Source organism: Notamacropus eugenii, chromosome 6 (genome assembly GCF_028372415.1).
Source record: "Notamacropus eugenii isolate mMacEug1 chromosome 6, mMacEug1.pri_v2, whole genome shotgun sequence".
NCBI lineage: Eukaryota > Metazoa > Chordata > Mammalia > Diprotodontia > Macropodidae > Notamacropus > Notamacropus eugenii.
In genome coordinates, this window is record NC_092877.1 from 243,952,833 (window position 1) to 243,961,368 (window position 8,536).

The window sequence follows — 8,536 nt, forward strand, 5'->3', positions numbered from 1 at the left end:
GTCACAGTCCCATTTTTGTCAGCCTTAACCAAGTTAAGGGAATTCAGTAAAAAGAGGAGCCCCATGAGAATCTGTTTGGTATCTCCTTTAGCCTTTCCTTTTCTTCTGTGCCCCAGCGGGTCTTTTTGTGCAGGCACAGCTTCTGTATCACTTGGACACATCTTGTATCTCTTTCTCGCACCCAGATGACCCTTCCATCTGTGGAGACAGAAATAAATCCTCTCCCTCTAGTTAACACCCTGTCAGGTCCTCTCCACACCTCATTGACATCCTTCCACAACACCTGTTGTTGCTGGGGTGCAATCTGCTTTTTACTAGTAATTCTGATATCATTATGGCCAAAAAATGAAAAGGATATTTGTGAAGGAGTAAAGTTATCATAATCTGAAATTAAGTTGTTAATAGTATCTACGGCCTGTGCCAATTGTTCCCGAAGGGACCTGCCAAGCATTCCCTCTTTTTGTTTTTGAAGGAACAGGTTGAGAGTTTTATTCTTCCTTTCTACTGTTGCCTGACCCATAGGGTTATATGGTATTCCTGAAATATGAAGGATTTGTAAAGAGAACTGTAATATTAGAAGTGGGGCCCAAGTACATGTACTCAAACACCCCACCCTGTCCCGTTTAAACAGTTGGAATCCAATATATTTTGGGATAAGGGATGAAGGTCTCGGCTTCTGAAAGTGCTTCCTGCTGAGGTTGGACGTAGAGCTGACCCTGCTTCACAGGGTCCCAACATTGGAGGGGTTGGGTCTTTAACCAATATGAGGAACTTGACGATTCAGAGAGTGATAGGTGATGGTCTTGGACAAAGAAACCTTGAAGACATAAATCTGGCACAGAGATAAAACAAACAAGTACCAAGAAGGAGTAAGAATAAAATAACTAGAAGTGAGGTGGCTGTGAGAATACTGTCAGACTTCCTCACACTCTCTTGACATACTTAGTAACTATTTAGGGATAGGAGGGGCTTGGATGATTCCCATTTGTCCCCAACCTCCTTATCTGCTTTCTATATTTTTTGATCAAATTTGCATTTAGCTTTCCAGAACTTTAGAACTGATCATTCAGACTGCTTCACTTTCCTTTATATTTCTATGATAAAAAAAGATAGCTCAAAAGTTATTAATTTTCACTAGCATAGTTGTATTGTCTTAAAGAAAAGAGATTTCTAACTTGACTCTCACAACTAAATAGATTTTTATTGATGTTTCACAGACTTGTTTATCTTTTTCTGGATAATATTCATCCTGGAAGAAAAACTTTTAGAAATTAAGTTATCAACAAGTTCAAACACTAATTTTAACTTTTTCTTAGGCCATGGAATGACCACAAATTCAGTTGAAAACAGCAAGGTCTTTTCTGCTTTACATATTACATATTTACATAGTTATTATTTATTACATATAATTTATTATATTATTACTTATTATTTATTACATATTTACATATTACATATTAATTTATCAATACATTATCTTGAAAAAGAAAATTTAGTAGGCTTTATCCCCCTTTTCTCTGAAAAGCATTTCATCTAAAAATATTTCTTTTTCTTATAAAACAGTTGAACATTTATCCTGATGTTGAGTCACTAAACTTTTATAAAGAAAAGTAGTTGAAACCTTTTAAAATGATAGTTCTCTTTTCACTTTGAAGCAAAAATAAATCTTTTAGAATTAAAATTCATTAAAACTTAGTTGGTATAAAAATGTCCTTAGGTAACATGAATTCCTAAAATATTAGAAAAAAACAAGTTCTTAATTATTACAGAATTCCTAGATATTACAAAATGCTTTAGTCAAAAATGTGCAATGCATTCTCACATTGGTAACAGTAAGAGACTGATTACAGGAAAATACTAATGCTTTTAAAAACCTTTTAAACAAGGAGGGCATCTTAAGGTAAGTCTTAAGTAGTTTACACAAATTTATTAACATGTTCTAATTTCAAATAAAAATAATATTAGTTTTCCAAATAATATTACACAAAAGGGCTCACATATTTTACTGGTCATTTGCTATTGATCATAGAAACTTGCTATAGAAGAAAAAAGTAGGGACATGTGATATAGCAAATATGACAGGATAAAACATCTATGATTCTGTTAGTGAATTCAGATAGGAGTGAAATTTTCCAGTCATGCAGCTATCTATTTTATAGCCAGACTCAGGAATAATCAGGTGGGAAACATTTCTCTTTAAAAGAACACAATGGGGAAACTGACCAGGAGGATCCCATCCTAGATTGAGTCCAGAACTGTCCCCTCGGTATTTCCTTTCCAGGTACAAACTTCACATGTCAACATTGGAGGGTCACATTCCCCCTGAATAACTTATGGTAGTTTTCTCAGATACTGATTTAATGCAAGCAATTATACCCAAATTCAAACTTAAAAATATTTATGATCCCAAATGCTTTTACCTTAAGCAGCAAATTTGTATTCCCATGGATTTCCAATAAGTAATAAAGATTTACCAGGACTCACATACACAAGGGATTCCATTAAAGATCCTTCCTTCTCAAATTTAAAACTTGTCCTGATATAAAAGTCAATTGTTAAAAATCTTTTCTATCAATTACAACTCTTAAGTAAGTCCCAATCATTTTTTTTTATGAATTGTATAAGCCAAACAATTTTTTTTTTTTTTTTAGGACTGATGATCTTGTTCACATGAAAGGGGCCTTCACAATTTTACAAAATAAAAGGAATTGGCATGGATCCCATGCCTGCCAACCCCCAAACATACAGGAGGACTGTCCTGAATGGGCAGAACCAGTCTAAATAAAATTTTTACTCAATTTCTTTCTTTCCACACACAATGAGCCATTGACAATGTTAGGTTTTAGCATTAAAGCAGTAACTCCAAAAATTTAGTTAACAATCTTACTTACAACTTTTATAAATGGTAGCCAAATTGTTTTAGCTGTAACTTCTTTAACAGGCAAAGGTGAAAATACCTGGTTTTCTAAATGGCAAGTACAAAACATAAGATAAGGTTAGTAGGACTGACAAAATTTTAAATAACATAACTGACTTTACACAGTTTTTCCAACATCTTTAAGCTTCAACAAAATTCAGATTACAGATTGCTTTCTCTAACACCATTTCTGAATTACAGAATAAAATAAAACTCTTAATGATTCTAACTTTTACTCAAGAAAATTTCACATCTGTGTCCACTCCTTAAAAACATTTTTGAAAGAACAAGTTGTGAAACTGAAAGTGGAAGTGAGAGAGAGTCTGGAAGAAAGTCCAGTGGCACCTAGTCCCCTCCTTTCCACTTGGCAGTTCAAAACTTTATGTCAGCATTCTCTTTTTTCATTTTCAGATTTAGGCATTTTCCCAATTTGCCTTAGTGTCAAATAATACAACAAATTCCGACCTGTCTTAAACATCCAATTAGAAGTGACATGTTTCACTTAATATATGACCAGAATAACTACCTCTCAGTTGTATCCCATTATACAAAATCTTTTCTCTTTTAGGGGAGACATGAGATAATTAAAGTGCTAGTCAATTTGCCTTTCTGATACGAGGGGAAAAATTTCCCCGATTTCTTTTTGTCTTTCTCTCCACCTTCACAACCTGACCAGGGTTAGAAGGTAGAAAGAGAGAGAGAATTTTATCAACAACTTTCCAGTAATTTCCAAAACTTTTGTGCTTCCCTAAAACTTCATACCCATGTTTTTCTTCTAGTGGACTTTGAATAAAGCCCCTTTAAAGCTTCACGTATTATTTCCTTGTATTTCTTATGTAAAACTGCATTTAGCAGTCATATAAACTAAATAATATAAAATTAGTTTCTCTCTTTCTCTCTCCCATTCTCCTCCCTGATGCTGCAGCCATCAGAGAGAAGGGAGGAGGTGGAGGAAAGGAGATAACATTCCAAATTCCAGCTATTATGGAGCTGTCCGTAATAACTCACAAACACACACACAGAACATGTAAAGAGAGAACACATATACAGACAATAAAAAAAAAAGGAATCCAAAAACTCAAAAAAAATTGTCAGAAATTCTCTGCACAAATTATAACTTTGACCTACTTTCTATTACAGTGTCCCAAACGTCTTTCATACAGTTCAGATTTCCAACTAAGTAATCTCATCCTTCAAGAGTGGTTTAGCTATATTGCACCAATCAGTGGGGTATAGGGCTGTCTGAAAAATGCTTTCCAGAAGTGACTGAATGTAAAGACTCTCTGGTCCATAATTGAGCAATTTCTTTGATAATTTAAAATCCAGAGGGGTATGTTCCCTTTTAGCTACTTCTGGGTAATAGGGATGTGGGGTTTCTATTAATACCAATGTTAGCCTCATTTCCAAAAGTATTCCTTCTCCTCTTTCTGTGGCTTGCCGAAGGACTTTTTGTACAATCCCTTCAGGCTCATGGATTTTTTTACAAACTTGTGATCTAGACTTGTATAAAGGAGGATCAGACTCTATTTTAAATTTTTGTGTGACACACCCCATCAGGTCTTCCTTCTCTTTTGTACTAGAGGTTGCATCTACCTTTATTGTTATTGTGGCAAACAGTACTTGTTTGGGTTTCTGTAGACATATTTTAAATACATTCCAAATTGAAAATATTGTAACAGGAAAAGTACTTGGTCTGACTTCTCTATAATACACACTCATTTGATTGCCTATTGTTTCCCACTTTTCAAGAATTATAGTCCCTGTCCTCTGGCTCCTTTGTGCCTTTCACCACATGAATTACTTTACCTGTCTCTTTAAAATGCCTAGGCTCCTAGCCTATTGCTAAAGTGAAACTAATTTTGCCCAGCTCAAAGCAAAAGTGACTGCGTCAAAGAAGCGGCCCCTTTGGCTCCAGGGGTCCTCCTCTGGTCTTTCTCTATGAAGTTCCGAAAGTTGCTCCCCTACCACCTTCCATGACACTGCGTCACAGAAGGATTATTAAGTAGCCATGGGGAGGCTTTCCCTTTGTGAAGTGGCTAGGTGTTGTCCCATGATAAGCTGTATTAAAACAATATTTACACAACTTACCCCAAGGGTTTTGTTCCAAAAAACCGTTTCTCTCCAGGTGCTTCCCGCTGCCTTTGGTCGTCCTGAAAAATGAAACTATGGGTGTTGGCAGTTCCTGCCATTGCTAGATCCGGGTGTGCACTTCCCCGAGCTGTCTGCTCCCCTTACTCTGGAACCAAGTATTCTTTAGAGGAGCCCCACGTTAGACTCCAAAATGTTAAGTTCCCAAAGATCTCATGCCTGCTTGGCTGTTGTTATTCTTGCTCAAGATAATTCTGAAGGTTGGTAATTGGGTAGGGGTGGTCCATCACGTAAATCATGCAAGGACATGGCCTCTCAAAGAGATTTTTCCTGAGGGCATCATGACCCTGATAATCTGAGAATTCCAGACCCCTTACACTTTCCTAATCTTAGTTGTATTGGGTTTGATTGTGCAAAAACTTTTCAGTTTACTGTAATAAAAATTATCCATTTTGCACTGCACAATGCTTTCTATCTCTTTTTTACTCCAAAATTCTTCCCTTCTTCATGAATCTGATAAATACACTATTCCTTGCTCCACTAATTTGTTCATAATATCAATCTTTATACCTAGATCATGTAGCTATTTGGAATTTATTCTTGTGTACGGGATCAGGCATTGGTCTATGCCTAGTTTCCACCACACTGTTATCCAGTATTCACAGGAATTTTTCTCAAATAGTGAGTTCTTTTACCAGAAAGTGTGATCCTTGTATTTATCAAACAGTGGATTGCTATATTCATTGTATACTGTGTTTTGAGTACCTATCACATTCCACTGATCTACCTTTCTGTTTCTTAACCAATATCAAGTGGTTTGGATAATTGCTTCTTTACAATACAATTTGAGATCTGGTAGAGCTAAGACACCTTCCCTAGCATTTCTTTTCATTAGTTCCATTATATTCTGGACCTTAATTTCTCCCAGAGAAATGTTGATGTTATTTTTTTCTAGCTCTACAAAATAATTGTCTGATAGTTTGATTGGTATGGCTCTGAATAAATTAATTAATTTAGGTGGAATCATCAGTTTTATTATATTAACTCTGACCTAACCATGAGCAACTGATGTTGTTCCACTTATATACATCTGGCTTAATTTGTGAAAAATATCTTGTAAATGTGTGAATATAGTCCGTGGATTTGTTTTGGCAGATAGACTCTCAAATATTTTATAGTGACTAACCTAGATTTAAATGGGATTGTTCTTTCTATCTCTTGCTGTTGGGCTTTGTTAGTAATAAATAGAAATGCAGAAGATTTGTGTGGGTTTATTTTGTGACCTGAAATTTTGCCAAAGTGTTTTACTATTTCAAGTAGTTTTTACTTGAATCTCTGGGATTCTCTATGTATATCATCATATCATCTGCAAAGAGTGATAACTTAGTTTCTTCTTTGCCTAGTCTAATTCATTCAATTCCCCTTCTTCTATTATTTCTACAGCCAACATTTCTAGGACCATAATGAATAACAGTTGGGATAATGGGCATCCATGTTTCACCCCTGATCTTATTGGAAATGCATCTAGCTTACCTCCATTGCGTATAATGCTTTCTGAAGGTTTTAGTTAGATCCTCGTTATTAATTAATGGAAAGTTTGATTTATTCCTGTGCTCTCCAGTGTTTTCAATAGGAATGGGTGTTGTGTTTTTGCCAAAACTTTTTCTGCTTGTTTTCAGATAATCGTGTGGTTCCTGTTAGTTTTGTTGTTGATATGATCAGTAATGGTAATAGTTGTCTTGATATTGATCCAGCCCTGCATTCCCGGTATAAATCTTAGCTGATCAGCATGTACTATTCTCGTGATAAGTTGCTCTAGTCTTCTTGTTAAAATCTTATTTAAAATTTTTGCATCTGTCTTCTTTACAGGATTTGGTCAATAATTTTCTTTCTATGTTTCGGCTCTTCCTGGTTTAGGTATCAAAACCATATTTGTGTCATAAAAAGTTTCTTTTTTTTTTTTCTGAGTCAACAAGCTTTATTAATTGGGAAGCCAGACAGCAGGAGGCATGTGTTAGGATTTAGGGAATGGGATACAGAAGGAAGGTTAGGGAGGGAGACACAAAAGTAGGGTGTCAAAGGAGGTCACTAAAAAGCAACTTTCCTCTTGCTTCTCACTTAGGCCACTGGGCCTCCCTTAGTTGATAGACTGGTGGACATGCTCCCGGGAAGATATGACCTTGCCTTCTGTCACCTCCTCCACAATGGTGCAAACTTGGAAAGTGATCACAGATTCTTTGGGTTTGTACTGAGACAGGTGGATTTCCTCTCCCTCCAGCAGAACGTGGTAGGTGGCAATCTCCTGCTGATTTTTCTCCACCATCTTCTCATACTGGTCATGTATTTCAGCCAGGGTTCAGCTCAGGTACCCACCAGGCGCTGCACACATCTCCACATTGATCTTTCCACTCACTTGGCCTCTAAGGGAATTCATCTCCTAATGATTCTTCCTAAGGTAAGCCATCTCCTCCTTGAGGTTCTCAGTCTGTATCTCCATGTCAGCCTGGACAGGGTCAACTCATCCAATACCCTGTGCAGGCCATTGATGTCAGCCTCCACACTGGTGGGCAGGACCAGCTCTTTTTCCTATTTGGTTCAGAAATCATCAGCAGCCAGGTGAGCTTTGTCAGTCCACAGAAGGATGTTGGCATTGTCCACAGTGGAACTGAGGATTTTATTCTCCATGCCCTCGATAGTGTGATGGTAGCTACTGTTGTCCTTGGCAGGGCCCGGTGCCTGCTTCTGCCTCTGTTCCCAGATCTTCAGCTCCAAATCAGTGTTGGCCTCTTCCAGGGCACCTTGTCCAGGTAGGAGGTAAGGCAGTCGTTGAGGTTCTGCATGGTGGCCTTCTCCCCACTGGCCAGGAAGTCACCCACACCACAAAAGCCGCTCCCATAACTGTCCCCATCCCACTACCAAATCTGTAATTGCCAGAATAGCAGCTGCCTCCATAACGTCCTCCTAGACTTCCTCCTGAGACCAGCCTGGAGGACGAGATAGAACAAAAGCTTCTGCCTGGGGCCTGACAAGACCCTCTGGAGGAGCTCCCACCGAGGCAGGAAGAGTCGTTGATGGAGCTGGAGGGGGTGTACTGGCAAATGGTAGTGGTGGCCATCGTAAGGGAAAGAGAGAAAGCCAACTATGTTTTCAGGCACACAAGGAGGAACTGGGATGCAAAGGTGTGTGCTCATAAAAAGATTTTGAGCGTACTTCTTGTCCAATTTTCCCAAGTAGTCTATATAGCATTGAAATAAACTGTTGTTTAAATGTTTGACAGAATTCACTTGTGAATCCATCTGGCCCTGTAGATTTTTCCTAGGGAGTTCCTTGATGGCATGTTCAATTCCTTTTTCTGAGAGGGGGTAATTTAAGTATTAAACTTCCTCTTCTGTTAATTTGGGCAACATATATCTTTTAAAATAATGATCCGCCTCATTTAGATTATACAATTTATGGACATAGAGTTGGGCAAATAATTTTCTTATTATTGTTTTAATTTTCTCCTCACTGGATGTGAGTTCACCCTATTCA

At 37.5% G+C, this 8,536-nt stretch overlaps 1 pseudogene; it reads right to left on the reverse strand.

Annotated features, from left to right (window-relative positions):
* Nucleotides 1-7,142: 7,142 nt before the first annotated feature.
* On the reverse strand, nt 7,143-8,265 carry LOC140512297 (keratin, type I cytoskeletal 17 pseudogene; annotated as a pseudogene).
* Between the last annotated feature and the right edge of the window lie 271 nt (nt 8,266-8,536).